Below are 16,305 nucleotides of genomic sequence, written 5' to 3' on the forward strand. Positions count from 1 at the left end.
GTCACTCTCCTGCTGACTTCAGTCTCCTTGCTTGTGTAGCAGCTATTTGTAATAGGGTTGGAGCTTAAGTGGGCCAATGCTCAGGAGGCAATGGGACAACCACATGGAGTTACAACCACCATTATTACCATGTTGTCTGTAAATAAATGTGCTCAAGGCAATATCTACAAAATGGCTTATTAAAACAATATTTCACACTCTCAAGGACTTACTCATTTTCTTAATGAGTATAAGTTCTCCAAAAGCAAAGGCTTTACAGTGCCAGTAATGAGTATTGTAAGACCTAATCCTGAAGCTCCAAATACACCCTAGAAACACTGTTCAGGTTCATAACTGTATTACTTACTCTTTTGTTGCTGTTGCTGGGGGTGTGCCCCTTAGACTGTGTCTCACTGTGATGGTCACCTTTAATGGTCAAGGTGACACAATCTAGATTCACCTGAGAAGAGTATCAGTGAAGGATGGATGATGTAGGTCAGGTAGGCCTGGAGGGACATCTGTGAGGGAGTATCTGGATGATGCGGGAAGACCCAGCCTGAAAGTGACTGCATGAAAGGCACAAAGCCAGCAGAGCGGCAACCGGGAACATACTCACCTGTTGCTTGTTTCTCTTGACTCTAGATGTGCAGAGGTGATGTGACTGGCTTCTCTAGGCACTGTGACCTGAACTGTGCACTAAAACAAACCCTTTCTCCCTTCTGTTGTCTGTTCTCAAGGCATTTTATCCCAAAGTCAGAAACAAAGCTAGGGCAGCCCTTTCTGTGCTTCCTGTCCACATCGCTGCTCGGCTCCACCACCCTCCCCAACCACGATGGGATGAGCCTCTGACATCCTGAGAAAAAAAATAAAGACTTTCTTATGTAAGTTGTTTTTCTCCAGCATTTGGGCACACTGGCACAAAAGTCTGATGAATACAAAGAAAGAACAAACGAAACCAAACCCTATGGGACTTAGATTATAGTTGGGGGAGAAGAGTTACGTGAGGGGACACCCCAATATGTCAGGTGGTGTGATGTGACCACTGGCTGTCAATTCAATTGGCTTTTTAAAACACTTAGGGAATTAAAGAAGCACACTAGACAGAATTGACTTAGGAAAAACCCTGCACCATCCAACAGGTGGGAGAGCCTGATTTCGTAAAGGAAGGGACAGAAATGAAAAGAGTGTAGCCACAGTTTCTCTCTCTGTCTCTCTCTGTCTTTGTCTCTGTCTCTGTCTCTCTCTCTCTTTCTCTTTCTCTCTCTTCTCTACTCCATCTCCCTCCCTCCCTCCTTCCCCACCACACTGCTATGCTATATCCTTGCCACCATGGTGAATTAAAACACTTGCACTGTGAGCCAAAATTAATCTTGCCTTCCTTAATTGTTTATTAGTCATTTCATCATGGTGACAAGAAAATCGACTAATAACAGATGGTTAGAAATACTCGGGGGTCGGGGTGGAGAATAAGATCACTGGGGATATGAATTATCAGTTACATAAGGTACACTGAGGCATTCCCATTTTAAAGTGATATTTGAATGGTGTATCCATGTAAGCATGTGAGGCAGAGAGACAGCTGGGTAGAGAAGGTTAGGAGAGACGACATCAGTGGGCAGAAGACTAGGTGGGGTGAACACAATATAAACACTCAGAAGTGGAAGGACACACAGTCCTAATTAGAGAAGTTAAGCCAAAGACAGGAGGGCTTTGGCTGTGAGCAAGTGGGGGACCCTTTTCTCTTTTACTTCTTAACACATAATTCTGCTATATTGAAAGACTATGTAGAGCAGGGAGGAATGAGGAGGAAACACTACAAGATCATTATTATAATCCTTTGATGAAATAATTTAAATCTGGTCCAGTTTGGTGACCATGGAATTATAGTTCCCTTTATCCACAGTCATACTCTCTATAGTTCAGCTACCTTCAGTCTCAAAAATTACAATAAAGTAGAAGAAAAAACCTTTTAGGTACCACACAGTCTTTCAAAGAATTTATAATGAAGCTAGAGAGATAGTTCAGTGGTTAAGAGCACAGATTGCTCTTCCAGAGGACCTGGGTTCAATTCCCAGCACCCACATGGCAGCTCACAAGTGTCTGTAGTTCCAATAGCGGGGGACCTGACCAACACCAAAACACATAAAATAAAATTTAAAAGAACATGTTGTTATAATTTTATAATTCTATTATTATCAATGTATTTTTTGCCTAGCTAATAAATTCATCTGTTATAGGTATGCACATATAGAAAATACTAATGTAGGGATACATCAATAAAAAAGATTGCCTTCACACTTTAAAAAAGAATTTCTTTTAGGTGGGTGGTAGTTTTAAAGGTAGAAGATATTCATATATGTTCATTTACTGATGGAAGTGATTTAAGAAATTATTAAAATACATATAGAGAGAAGTACTTGAATGTTGCTGTTAAGAAGAAAAGTGTTGCAGGTAACCCACCAGAGAAGACCACGCAGTCACAGTTTATAGCCAACTGAAAGCCTTTATTCTAGCCAGCTGGGGCTACACCCAAGTGTTCTTGGACCTAGGTGTAGCCCCGAGTGTCCAGAGTACAGGCAAAAAGCACATGGTGGCATCTTGGACAACAACTTCAGGGATAGTAGGCAGAAGCAAACAGTTTAAAGAAGCTGAGGCTAGTTATCTAAGACATCCTGACCTTGGGTTCCTAGAATACAGTTGGGCTATTTTCCATAAGATTCTCCATCAAGGAAATCACATTTTAGTTAAACCTGAAACGGGCTCAACAAGCGTACAAGATGGCGGAACCTCTGCACTGCACGCCTTGCCCTGTCACAAAAGTCTAGGGCACAAGATGAAGGGTTGACCTTCTGAGGGGAAGATTTTACCCATAATACAGGAGGAAGGCACAGGAAGTGATGGCTATTAGTGGCAGATGTGGTCATGGGACATTGTAGCTGTCCTCTTCTAATTGTATCTGTTTTCCTACCTCAGGGGACAGCCCAGTTTAGGCCGAGATATGTTGTAGTAAGAGAATGTGACTTCCTGATCTGTAGCTCTGCGGCTGAGCACATCAAAGGTTTATTTCTCCTGCTGGATGGCTTCCCTTGTCCCCCGCCATTTCTTTTGTTTGCACAGGGTCTCACATCCGTGCAATATAAACATTAGAATCAGCTAGAGGACGATATTCTGATCTTATACAAGGACTCTGTGCCAACCTCTCTTGCCAACACTTGGGCGAAAAAGTGCAGTTGGTTCTTAAAACCTGTTCTTTAGAGTACTATGTGACCGTTCTTATTCATGTGATTGGTGAGATAAATACCATTGCTATGATCAGTTTCCAAAGGTCCTGTGAAATGCCATCTTCCCATGGACAGGAGTTCTGAAGCCTTGTGCATGGAGGGGAAGGAGACACTGGAGGATTGAGGAGAAGGAGAAAAAAAACCAGTTGTTTGGGGGAAGTGTTAGTGCAACAAGATTAAAAATGATTAAGAATCAAATGAATATAAAGGAAAATGCGGTTAGGATGGTGAGATGAGCCATCTTATGATGACTTGTGCTGACAGCAAAAGGGAGAATCGGAAGTAATGCTGTCAAGTCTGCCAGAGAAAACGCACAAATGCAAGCTGAGGGGAGCAAATATTAGGACTTTTGATTTGAAGGATATATGAAGAGTAGTCTGTAGATAGGTGCTGTGAAGCAATGGGACTCCAAACTGGGTGCTGAGTGTATGAGTCCCTTCTCATTTTTCTTCCCAGCATCCTGTTCTCCTCTGCCTGATGGGACTGGATTTTCTTAGATCCTTTCCTTGTTCACACAGAATTGACCTAGACAGCATGGAAAGTGTACCTGTTATGGTTTGAGTCTGAAACATCTCCCCCAATGGTCCACAGAGCTAAGGTTTAATCATTAGCCTACCACACTTCTGAGAGCCTCTCTAGAGGAATTATTTCCTTGAACTCAAGTGCATGCTTGAGGAGTTTGAGAATAACCTGAAATTGTCTTGAAGCTTTGCTGCCTTTGAAAAATTTTCCTGCTGCATATGTGGAGCAAATGCCTGAAAAGCAATAGATCAATCTGGTAAAATTATCCCAGCAAGCATTCATTGAATATAATTTAGAAATTAAGTAAAGAGTGAAGCCTGGCCTGGTGTGGTGGTGCACACCTTTAATCTCAGCACTGGGGAGGCAGAGGCAGGTGGATCTCTGTGAGTTTGTGACTAGTCTAGTTTACAGATTGAGTTCCAGGACAGCCAGGGCTATATAGAGAAACCTTGTCTCGAACCCACCCCCTCCAAAACCAGAGTGAAGATCAGTTTCTTTCTTGTTTCTCAAGACAAGAATTACTGCCTCTGTAAGCTAGATCTTTCTCCATAAAAAAGATGGCATCTGGTTTTGTTCATTAGCTTTGCCTATGCTTTGTCAATATACCCAACAAAGACAATTTAAAGAAGAACCCATTTGGCTTCAAGTTTGAGGGTACAGTCCCTCATGGCAGGGATGGCAGGGTGGCAGGATTGTGTTCTGTGAGACAATGGTTTGTACCCTGTCACTTATATTTTAAAGAAATGCTGATTGGCCAGTAGCCAGGCAGGAAGTATAGGCAGGATGACCAAGTAGGAAGTAGAGACAGGGCAGCAAAAATTCTAGGAAGAGGAAAGTTCTTTCTGTAGTCATGACCCAGCCACAGAAGAAACAAGATGTGACTGCCTCGCTAAATAAGTTACCGAGCAATGTGGCTAACGTAGACAAGAATAATGGTCTAACATAAGTTATAAGAGCTAATAAGAAGTCTGAGCTACTAGGTCAATCAATTTATCACTAATGTAGACCTCTGTGCGATTTCTTTGGGACTAAACCGCTGTGGGAACTGGGCAGAACAAAAACCTCAGACAACAATTGTGAACTGGTCATGCTCAGTCCACAAGAAGAAGAGGATGGATGCTGTCACCTAGCCACATTTAAGGTAAGTCTTCCTACCTTTATTAGCCCAAACTAGAAACTCCCTCGCAATCATGCCCAGAGGTGTGTCTCTCCCCAAGTCTCACACTGTCAAGGTGATGATTAAAATCAACCATAACACTGTAACTAGAGGTTTTTTGTCCCACCCAGTGACACAACTGCTTTTAAAATAACTATTCAGAGACTTAATTTTATTTAGAAATGTTTGGCCAATGGCTCAGACTTATTACTAGCTAGATCTTTCATTTAAATTAACCCATTTCATATTAATCTGTGTTTTGCCACATGTTCGTGGCATTACCGATCTGCAGGCATGTTGTTCCTTGGGAGGCAAGCTAGCATCTACAAGACTCTGCCCTTCTTCACCTGTATCTCTGCTTGAGTTTCCTGCCTGGCTCTATCCTGCCTTGCCATAGGCCAAAGCAGCTTTATTTATCAACCAATGAGAAAAACACATATTCACAGTGTACAGGATCCCACAGCAAATGTTCTATATCAGTTTTCCTTATCTTTGAATAATTTTTGCTTCAAGGGGACAACCGCCAATGTTTTAAGACATTTTGTTTGTCACAAAGTGGGATCCAGGGCACAAAAAGTCCTCCTACAACAAGAATTACTGAGCACAGCATATCAAAAGTGCTCAGATGAAGAGACTGCATTCTGTAGATCCAAAAAGAAAGCTCTTGAATTTGCATCCTTTATGCTGTTGATGAGGCAGGATCTGCAGAAAGCTGACTTTGTATGTGTGTTTTAAAAGAACAAGGGAATAAACAAGTTTTCTGTGACAATTCCGTTTTGAAGTAGTATGGAACGGCTCTTTCCCCTGACAGACTCTGGGAAGATGAAGGGAATTACAAGCTAACTTTGATCATTTATGCAACTAGGTTAAAGTGGAGCAACCCGAATCAAGAAGATAGAAGTAGGATAATGGAGCCTAAGAAGGAAGGAGTATTACAAAAGCCATGTTTGTTCAAGGGAGAAAGATGAGAGGAATTTGGCTTTGTTCTCTTTTGCCACTTTCTTGCCTGTGGCAGAGCACTGCAGTTCAGTTTTGAAAACTCAAGTGGTTCATGCAACTTCCCCATATAGCCAGCCAGTAACTAAAGACCCAGGGCACAAGTGGCTAGGCTGAGATGTACCTCTGTTGGTAAAGTGCTTGCCTAGAACACAGGAAGCACTTAATCTGATTCCCAATGTTATATAAACTGGCATGGTAGCACACACCTATAATCCTAGCACACAGGAGGTAGAGTTGAAGTCATCCTCAAGGAAACCAAGTCTAGTGGGTGGAAGCAGAGGTAATGCTGACAACATTGTCTCCATTCCTGAAACTAAGTGAGGGACAGTTTTGTCCTGGTGCTTCATGACACAGTCAGTTTTCACATCACCCACATATCCCGCTATGCATGAAGACAGAACGACTCTTTTGTTTTTGTTGCTTTTTTTTAAATTTTAATGATATGAATCAAGAACTTCTTTCATCAGTCCCTGCCAAACCCTCAAATCTCTTCCATAGATGACCTTCTTTTGACATGAAGTTCCATTTTTGTGACTATTGGATTGAAGTTTTCAGTATATAGCTAGCCCTGAATTTTAATCTCTACTAACCCTAAAGTTAAGAACAGGGGGTGTAGGAGGTCCTGCTGTATTTCTGTTGCTTTCATTGGTTTAATAAAGAGACTGCCTTGGCCTTTTGATTGGGTGACCCTTAGGTGGGTGGAGTAGACAGAACAGAATGCTGGGGAGAAGGGAAGTGTGGCAGATGCCATGGCTCTCTTCTCCAAGATGGACATTGGTTAGATTCATGCTGGTAAGCCACAGTCAAGTGGCGATACACATTAATGAAGATGGGTTAAACAAATATGTAAGAGTTAGCCAATAAGAGGTTAGAACTAATGGGCCAGGCAGTGTTTAAATGAGTACAGTTTCTGTGTAATTATTTCGGGGGCTAAGCTAGCCAGGCAGATGGAACAAAGGGCCCACACTCCTCTTGGGTGGCGGGATGAGGCCTACTTCTCCATACTACAAACAGGTAAAGATGAGCCAGGCACAGAGATGGAGCTATAATCCCAGCTCGCAGGTGGCCGAGGTAGGAAGACCTATCCTAGGGCACATAGGGAGATTATCTATAAAAACATCACCACACCATCATCTACAACAATGAAATACAAACCAATATCCATGAAAGTTCTTTCACTGTGGACCCCATTATTTAGAGTAGCTTCAGACTGCGTGCCTAGGCTATGGTCGGTCACCCATACATGTTGCAGAATAGACCACTAGACCACTACTTTGTAATTTTCCATGAGACACAGTTGGTGTATTCATTGGGGTTACTGCTATTTATCACCCCATTCTATGGGCTAAACTCGAACTTTATTCCTCTGAAACTAAAGCTGTGGCTTGGCCACATTATCTGTCCATCTCAGAGGGAACAGGGCAGGGTCCCCAGGGAATTTCACAGAGAACTTTATCCCTTCTCATGATTTAGAAGCTTCTGCTTTGTAAGTTAGCAGGCATCTTAAATCTGTAGGCACATCCTTCTCCAGCACTAAGAAATGAACAGTGACATGTGCTCACCAGTGGCGTTTTCCTTTAACAATTTTTGTCACTTCTTTGAAATGGCACTAAAGTTGAGTAGCTAGAATCCATGGGATATTTGTTCCAGGGATCTCTGTGGATGCCCAAATCTGTGATTCACAAATTCTCCCATCTGAAACTGTAGCCAGTCTTTGTCCTGTTGGCCAACTCCCAAATCACCACATGGAGACTTACTATTATGAAACCTTGGCCAATAGCTTGTTTCTAATGAGCTCTTGTAACTTCAATTAACCCATATCCTTCAATCTACATTCCTTTATGTGGCTCGGCTACCTTCACTTTGTAATGACCATGCTGCTTGCTTTGTGTACCTGGTGCCTCCTCTCGTCTTCACCATTCTTCTTCCCAGAATCCTCTGTGCTTGGAAATCTTACTTAGCTATTGGCCATTCAGAGTGTCATTTTTCCACAGTGTACAGAAAGATTATTCCACAATATGAAATGAAGGTGTGTATGGGTTTATTTGTAACCTCTGAAACAATCAAAACCATCCCTATATTATTTATAATACTGAATGCTATGTAAATAGTTGGATTGTATGACTTAGAGAATAATAACAAAAAAAGTCGAACATGCTTAGTGCAGAAGCAATGCTTCCATTCAGCTCTTTTTTTTATAAAACAGATTCCTTGGGCCAGGTGTAGTGACAGGCTTTTAATTCCAGCATTTAGGAAGCAGAGGCAGGCAGATCTCTGAGTTTGTGACTAGCTTGGTATACATAGTAAGTTCAAGGACAGCCTGGAACAAAACAAAACAAAACAAGACTAATTCCTGTTATTTAGCCCTGGCTGGCCTGGAGTTGCTATGAAAGACCAAGCTAGCCTAAAATTTGTAATGGTTTTCCTGACTTTGCCTCATGAGTACTGGGGCTATAGATTTGTGCCACAGATTTCATTTTTTTTAAGTTTTTTTTGTGTATATGCATGTGATATACACACATGTGTATATGCATTCAAATGTGTGTGGAGGCCTCAACTGTCTTTCTCAATACCTATTTACTGAAACAGGACCTCTCAGTTGAACTCAGAGCTCACCAATTGTCTGCTTTAGCTCTCCAGATTGTCCTAGAATCCTATCTCTCCCTTCCAAGTACTATGGTTAAAGATGGCCACCATGCTTACCTTTCTTTTACATGGGTTCTAGGGATGTGAACACCACTTCTTATGCCCTTGTGGTGACCACTATATATTTTGAGCCACCTCTCAGCCCCCTGTCAAGTGTCTTTGACCCTCATATAAAAGACTGTGGATGTAAAACCTGCAGGTGTAGAGAGAACAGCTATCGACTATGTAGAATACATTATATTGAATTAGGAAAGTTTCCTGCTAACATCCAGCTTTCAATGACTTGGAGGGAGGATTTATTCCTTTCTTCCAAGTAAAGGGGATGTAGTAATTGTTGCTATTCTAGGGCATCCCTCGGTGACTCAAAAGTAGATCTCTGATAAAGAATAGGTCTAGGCCCTCAGCAGGAGCCCAGTGAGGAAGAGGTCAGACTTTTCCCGATCCCCTAGACTCCCAGGTCAACCTGCAGTGGTGGCTGCACCCTGCTAAGCTCTCCCGCCTGCCATCCCAGCTTCCATCCAGGTACACCTTCCTATATTTCTCCCTTCCCCCTGGGGCTATAAAATTACGCCAGCTCAGTTGCCTTGGGCGCTGGGCCTGGGCTGTAGGCACATCCCGGCAGGAGGCAGTTCCTGTGTTTTAAAAGCCTGCCTGAGGACAGGTGGGCCCTGTGTCAGCTCAGCTACATTCCTGACCCGCAAGGGGTACTGACTTCTAGCAGACAGTTATCGGAGGGGTGAGTTTGCTTCTGGCCCGCAGCAGGAGCCTGGTGAGGAAGAGGTCAGACTTTCCCCGACCCCCTAGACTCCCAGGTCAACCAAAACCACACAAAGACACAACCAAGAAAGAGAATTACAGGCCAATCTCACTCATGAACATCGACGCGAAAATTCTCAATAAAATACTGGCAAACCGAATCCAAGAACACATTAGAAAGATTATCCATTATGATCAAGTAGGCTTCATCCCAGAGATGCAGGACTGGTTCAACATACGCAAATCTATCAATGTAATCCATCATACAAATAAACTGAAAGAAAAAAATCATATGATCATTTCATTAGATGCTGAAAAAGCATTTGACAAAATTCAACATCCCTTTATGATAAAGGTGTTGAAGAGATTGGGGATACAAGGATCATACCTAAATATAATAAAAGCTATTTACAGCAAGCCAGCAGCTAACATCAAACTGAACGGAGAGAAACTCAAAGCCATTCCATTGAAATCAGGAACACGACAAGGCTGTCCACTCTCTCCATACCTCTTCAATATAGTGCTTGAAGTTCTAGCAATAGCAATATGACAACATAAGGGGATCAAGGGGATTCAAATTGGAAAGGAAGAAGTTAAACTCTCGTTATTTGCAGACGATATGATAGTATACATGAGCGACCCCAAAAACTCTACCAAAGAACTCCTACAGCTGATAAACACCTTTAGTAATGTGACAGGATACAAGATCAATTCCAAAAAATCAGTTGCCCTCCTATACACAAAGGATAAAGAAGCATGGAGGGAAATCAGAGAAACTTCACCTTTCACGATAGCCACAAATAGCATAAAATAACTTGGGATAACTCTGACCAAGGAAGTGAAAGACCTATTTGACAAGAACTTTAAGTCTTTGAAAAAAGAAATTGAGGAGGATACCAAAAAATGGAAAAATCTCCCCTGCTCTTGAATTGGGAGGATCAACATAGTAAAAATGGCAATTCTACCAAAAGCAATCTATAGATTCAATGCAATCCCCATCAAAATCCCATCAAACTTTTTCACAGACCTTGAGAGAATAATAATCAATTTTATATGGAAAAACAAAAAACCCAGGATAGCCAAAACAATCTTATATAATAAAGGAACTTCTGGAGGTATAACCATCCCTAACTTCAAACTCTATTACACAGCTACAGTATTGAAAACAGCTTGGTACCTATGGAATCGAATAGAAGACCTAGATATTAACCCACAAACCTATGAACACTTGATTTTCGACAAGGGAACTAAAGGTATGCAATGGAAGAAGGAAAGTATCTTTAACAAATGGTGCTGGCATAACTGGATGTCAACCTGTAGAAGAATGAAAGTAGATCCATATCTATCACCATGCACAAAAATCAAGTCCAAATGGATTAAAGACCTCAACATTAATCTGACCACTTTGAACCAGATAGAAGAGAAAGTGGGGAGTAGTCTACAAGACATAGGCACAGGAGACCACTTCCTAGGTAGAACCCCAGTAGCACAGACAATAAGAGAATCAATGAATAAATGGGACCTACTGAAACTGAGAAGCTTCTGTAAAGCAAAGGACACCGTCAGTAAGACAAAAAGGCTACCTTCTGACTGGGAGAAGATCTTCACCAACCCCTCATCAGACAAAGGCCTGATCTCCAAAATATACAAAGAACTCAAGAAACTAGACACTAAAACTCTAATTAACCCAATTAAAAAACGGGGTGCTGATCTGAACAGAGAATTCTCAACAGAAGAACTTTGAATGGCCAAAAAACACTTAAGGTCATGCTCAACATCCTTAACGATCAGGGAAATGCAAATCAAAACAACTATGAGATACCATTTTACACCGGTCACATTAGCTACAGTCAAAAACACCAATGATCGCCTATGCTGGAGAGGATGTGGAGAGAGGGGAACTCTCATCCATTGTTGGTGGGAATGCAAACTTGTGCAGCCACTGTGGAAATCAGTGTGGCGGTTTCTCAGGAAACTGGGAGTCAACCTCCCTCAAGACCCAGCAATTCCACTCTTGGGAATATACCCAAGAGATGCCTTATCATACCACAAAAGCATTTGTTCAACTATGTTCATAGCAGCACTATTTGTAATAGCCAGAACCTGGAAACAACCTAGGTGCCCCTCAATAGAAGAATGGTTAAAAAAGGTGTGGAACATATATACATTAGAGTTTTACACAGCGGTAAAAAAACAATGACATCTTGACTTTTGCATGCAAATGGATGGACATAGAAAACGCTTTACTGAGTGAGGTAACCCAGACCCAAAAAGAGGAATATGGTATGTATTCACTCATAAGTGGATTCTAACCATAATTAAAGGTCTTTGAGCCTATTATTCGAGATCCTAGAGAAGCTAAATAAGAAGGTGAACCTGAAGAAAATCATGTAATTATCCTCCTAGAGATTGGAAGTAGACAAGAGTGCCAGGCAACCTCGGGTGCATGGGGGTTGGGGGGTTGTTGGAAAGGGAGAGGGTTAGAGAGAAGGGAGTAGGGGAGGAATGGGGAAAGCTCGGGGGATTGGGATGAGGGGGGGGGGAGGAAGGATGGATATGGGATCAGGGAAGTATATATCTCAACGAAGGGAGTCATTTTTGATTTTACAAGAGACTTGATTATAAAGGGGATCCCAGGTCCAAGGAGAGATCCCCATATTGTTCTTTGGACAGAGGAGAGGGTGCCTGAACCGGCCTTGGCCCATAACCATACTGATGAATATTTTGCATATCACCATAGAACCTTCATCTGGCGATGGATGGAGATTGAGACAGAGACCCACATTGGAACACTGGACTTAACTCCCTAGGTCCAAACGAGAAGCAGAAGGAAAGAGGACGTGAGCAAAGAAGGCAAGACCAGAGGGAACCTTCACCCATTGATGGATGGAGATTGAGACAGAGACCCACATTGGAGCACTGGACTGAGCCCCCAAGGTCTAAATAAGGAGCAGAAGGAGGGAGAACATGAACAAGAAAGAACGTGAGAAGTGCGTTCACCCACTGATACAAGGGGACGAATCTAATGAGAGTTCACCGAGGCCAGTTGGACTGGGACTGAACGAGCATGTGATTCAACCAGATTCTCTGAATATGGCCGGATTCTCTGACTGTGGCTGGCACGGGGTCTTTCTGAAAAGCCAGTGACAATGACACTGGGACTTGTTTCCTCTGCATATACTGGATTTTTGGGATCCAGTCTGTTTGGATGCTCACCTTCTTGGACCTGGAGGGAGGGGGGAGGAACTTGAACTTCCCACAGAGCAGGAAACCCTGACTGCTCTTAGGGATGAAGAGGGAGGAGGAGAGGGAGTGGGGGGATTGGGAGGGTGTTGAGAGGAGGGGTGGAAATGGAAACTTTTAAAATTAATAAACTTTTATTAAAAAAAAGAATAGGTCTATAAACAAGGTGTTTTTTTTTTTTTCAGCAAATCTTAGTTACCCCAGAGGCCAAAAATCTTGGAATCTTATGTATTTGGGTCAGTGTGAAACTTACAGTTTTAAAAAGTAAGAAAAGTTTTAAATGTAAAAACCAGGGAGAAAGCAAAGCGGGGGCTTCCAGCTTTCAAACCATCAAAGCGAAATCCTAATTGGATTTGGCCCCACAAGACACTTGGCACTCAATGCTCTCCTGGTTTGATGTCCAGAAGAAAAGGAGCCACATCAATATCTCATGAGATCATAAAAGGCAAACCACATCAGCACGCAAGTCAAGAGCTGAAGACGTACGATAGAAAAGAGAAGTGAAGCAGAGCACGGGACCACAAGCATCAGAAACAGCGAGTGGTGAACGCCGCAGTGACAACAAGCTTGACACAGGGAAATCACCATGGAGATGCCCGTGAAACCTCAGAGCTATGTGAAGCCCTAAGCTCAATCCTGGAGCCACAATAAGCTGCTCCCCTCGCCCACCCAAGCAAACAAAACCTGCAGGGAGGTAAAACACCAGAGCACAGAGCATTTAAGCAGTTTTTTTTTTGAGTTACAGAAGCAGGAAAGAGGGTATCAGTGTAGTAATGATGACGTCTTCCCTTAAAGACCTCTTCACGTGTGCCAGGCACTTTGCCTAGGGAACCAGAGGGACAGGGAGATTGCTGTGAGATTATGCCTCCTAGAAATGTTAAATCCCACACCTGTCTCACCAACATGGTTGCGGAAACATTATCCAAACAAGGATGACACCAATAGACACGCTAATGTGGAAGGGAGACGGCTCAGGAGGCCACAAAGAACGACAGACAGCTAAGGAATGCTGGGAGCAGAATAAACAGTCTTCCTCAGGGAAGAGCACACCAATGGATTATCCAACACCAAATGGTCAGCCCTGAAAACTTATATACACAATTAACATTATGGAGAGTGAGCAGGTTGTATATGTATTTAGGAACAAACACACACACCCCACCACCACCACCACCACCAATAGTTAAAGAAAAAGGAGCCATAATCTTGAAAGAGAGCAAGGGGGTGGTATGTCGGAGAGTTTGGAGGGTGAAAAGAGATAAGGGACATGATGTAATTATATTAAACTAAAAGATATATTAAAAAATGAAGATTCCTCCCTGACATGCTCACAAGCCAGCCTTGTAGAAGATTCCTCAGAGACTCCCCTCCCAGGGGATGTTACATTGTGTTAATGACACAATCAAAAGTAACAAACACAGTAGGTCATAATACAATGTATCACTTACTTATTTTTTGTATACCCACAGGTAATCACGCAAATATTTCAATGCAAAGATGTATAGTCTGTAACACTTGATAAAGTTAACACAGGGCTGTGTTATGGGCTTCCATTTTTAGCACACTGTTCTTTGTTTTCCTTCTAGCCATAAAAAAGTTTACCACCAAATGTATGCCATAAGTTGCCAACATAACTTCCTGCATCTCTTCATTGTATGTTAATTCCTATGTTGTGGGATTGACCTGAGCCACCTAGCACTTCCTTTACCAATGCAAAGGCATAGCCATGTCATGAATACTTGGTCCATCACAGTGAAAAAAGACAAGACTTTAAGTTTGTAACTGCTGTCAAGGTAAATGCAGTTCATGGACACTCCCTTCCTTTCAAAGTTTTAGAGAATTAGGAGTTGAGGAAACCAAATAGCCAACTACGAAGTTACAGAAAAAGTCTCTGTTCTGTTTGCTTTTGTTTTGTTTTATTTTTTTGGAAACGTATTTTGAATTTTCTGAAATGTTTCTTGGGAAGTTTTATCATGTTGATATGATACATGCAGTGTCTTGGGAGAAGATATTGCTTGAGCCATCTTATACTCCCAGAATCTAGAACCTACCAGCGTGTAGCTACAGTGAGGATAAGATGGTGGGAGATGTAGAAAGAAGAGCTATAGGCAGAGTATTTTGTCAGGACCGAGATCAGCTCTGTTTTTTCAGCTGCTTCCCAAATAACTATGCAGAGACTTATTAATTATAAATGCTCAGCCAATAGCTCAGGCCTTTTACTACTTAACACTTGTAACTTAAGTGAACTCATTTCTTTAATCTTCATTCTGCATGTGGCGGTACCTTCTTTCAGAAAGGCGTGTTTATCTTCTGCTTTTTCTGTCTCTCTGCTACTCCTCTGACTCTGCCCCCCTTCCCAGCATCCTCTGTGTCTTGCCATCCTGTATAGGTGTAGGCCTCCTGCTTAGCTACTGGTCAGTCAGCTCTTTCCTTAAACCAATGAAGTAGGAGACAATGGATGTCAGACTTCCAGAATGGTTCTTCCTTGTCCCCAAGGCCAGTGGCCACCTCAGTCAGTGCCATAGCTCAGCAGCAACATCTGTTCTTAACTTTCTGCATCTTCCAGTCACACCCCCTCCCCAGATTTTAAACTTCCTTTTAAACAGGAGTAGCCATGGGCTGTATAAACTCTCAGCTGTTTCTTATTCCCTCCCAGGCCCATTCTCTCCCAATAAATGACACATTGTAGAAGGTGTTTTACAACCTGACTTGTTAATAGATCCAGACCTCTCTTGCAACAAAGCCAAACAAAGCAATTAAGGTTAAAACACAAAAGTCACAGACACACAGAAGAAAGATAGGCATAGACTTATTTACAACCCATGAAAGGAGCCAGACCGGCTAATGTGGAAAGTATCTTTTAACTCTAAGGGTCTAACCTTGCAGGAAAATGCCCTGTCCTGAAAGATCACACTGCCTTTCCTCCTCCTGGCAAACATAGTTTCTCTTCGTGGGTTCCATGCAGACTGTGAATGAGCACTGGAGGGCTAACTAAATCCACCCGCTTTTCTCTTCCTCGGTCATTCAAGACTGAATCATATCTTTGTAAAACACTCTGAGGTTCCTATATGACATCACTGAGTTAGAAAGGTCATCGTTGTCAGCTATGGGGTTCCCTGTCACCCCTTAAAGATGGATAATTTTTCCTTAACTTTCTGTAACCGTGATCTACCATTTCAGACTGGGAGAGAGAACCCCGACCGGTCATGAAGGTCATGTTCAACCTTGCAAATGCCCAAAAGAATCTCATTGTTTTGTTTCATCGAGGCTGATGAATACATTAAGTAATTGCTGACTAGTCGTCAATATATGTGCACAGAGATGATGTAACAGCACGAGGTAACAGGGAAGCTCTAGGTGTTGACAAATGTATTGTGCTGTCCACAGTCCCTCTCAGGGTGCGGAGAGAGAGAAGGGGTGTGGGAACAAGTCGTGCACCAGAAAGCGTTGTGCTCATCTTCCTAGCTTCTCAGAAACATGAGAAGGAATGAATTTTCAGAGCATTACCAAGAAACCGTCTGTAGTTTTGGTATTCAACCACAAGGTGGCACTATCTCACTAGCATTTTCTTCTCGGTTCTGGACCGTGGACTACATTAAGCGCCCTTTTTTCTTTTCTTTTCTTTTCTTTTCTTTTCTTTTCTTTTCTTTTCTTTTCTTTTCTTTTCTTTTCTTTTCTTTTTTTCTTCTCTTCTCTTCCCTTCCTCTCTTCCTTTCCTTTTCT

This window comes from Myodes glareolus, chromosome 1, assembly GCF_982192425.1.
Source record: "Myodes glareolus chromosome 1, mMyoGla1.1, whole genome shotgun sequence".
NCBI lineage: Eukaryota > Metazoa > Chordata > Mammalia > Rodentia > Cricetidae > Myodes > Myodes glareolus.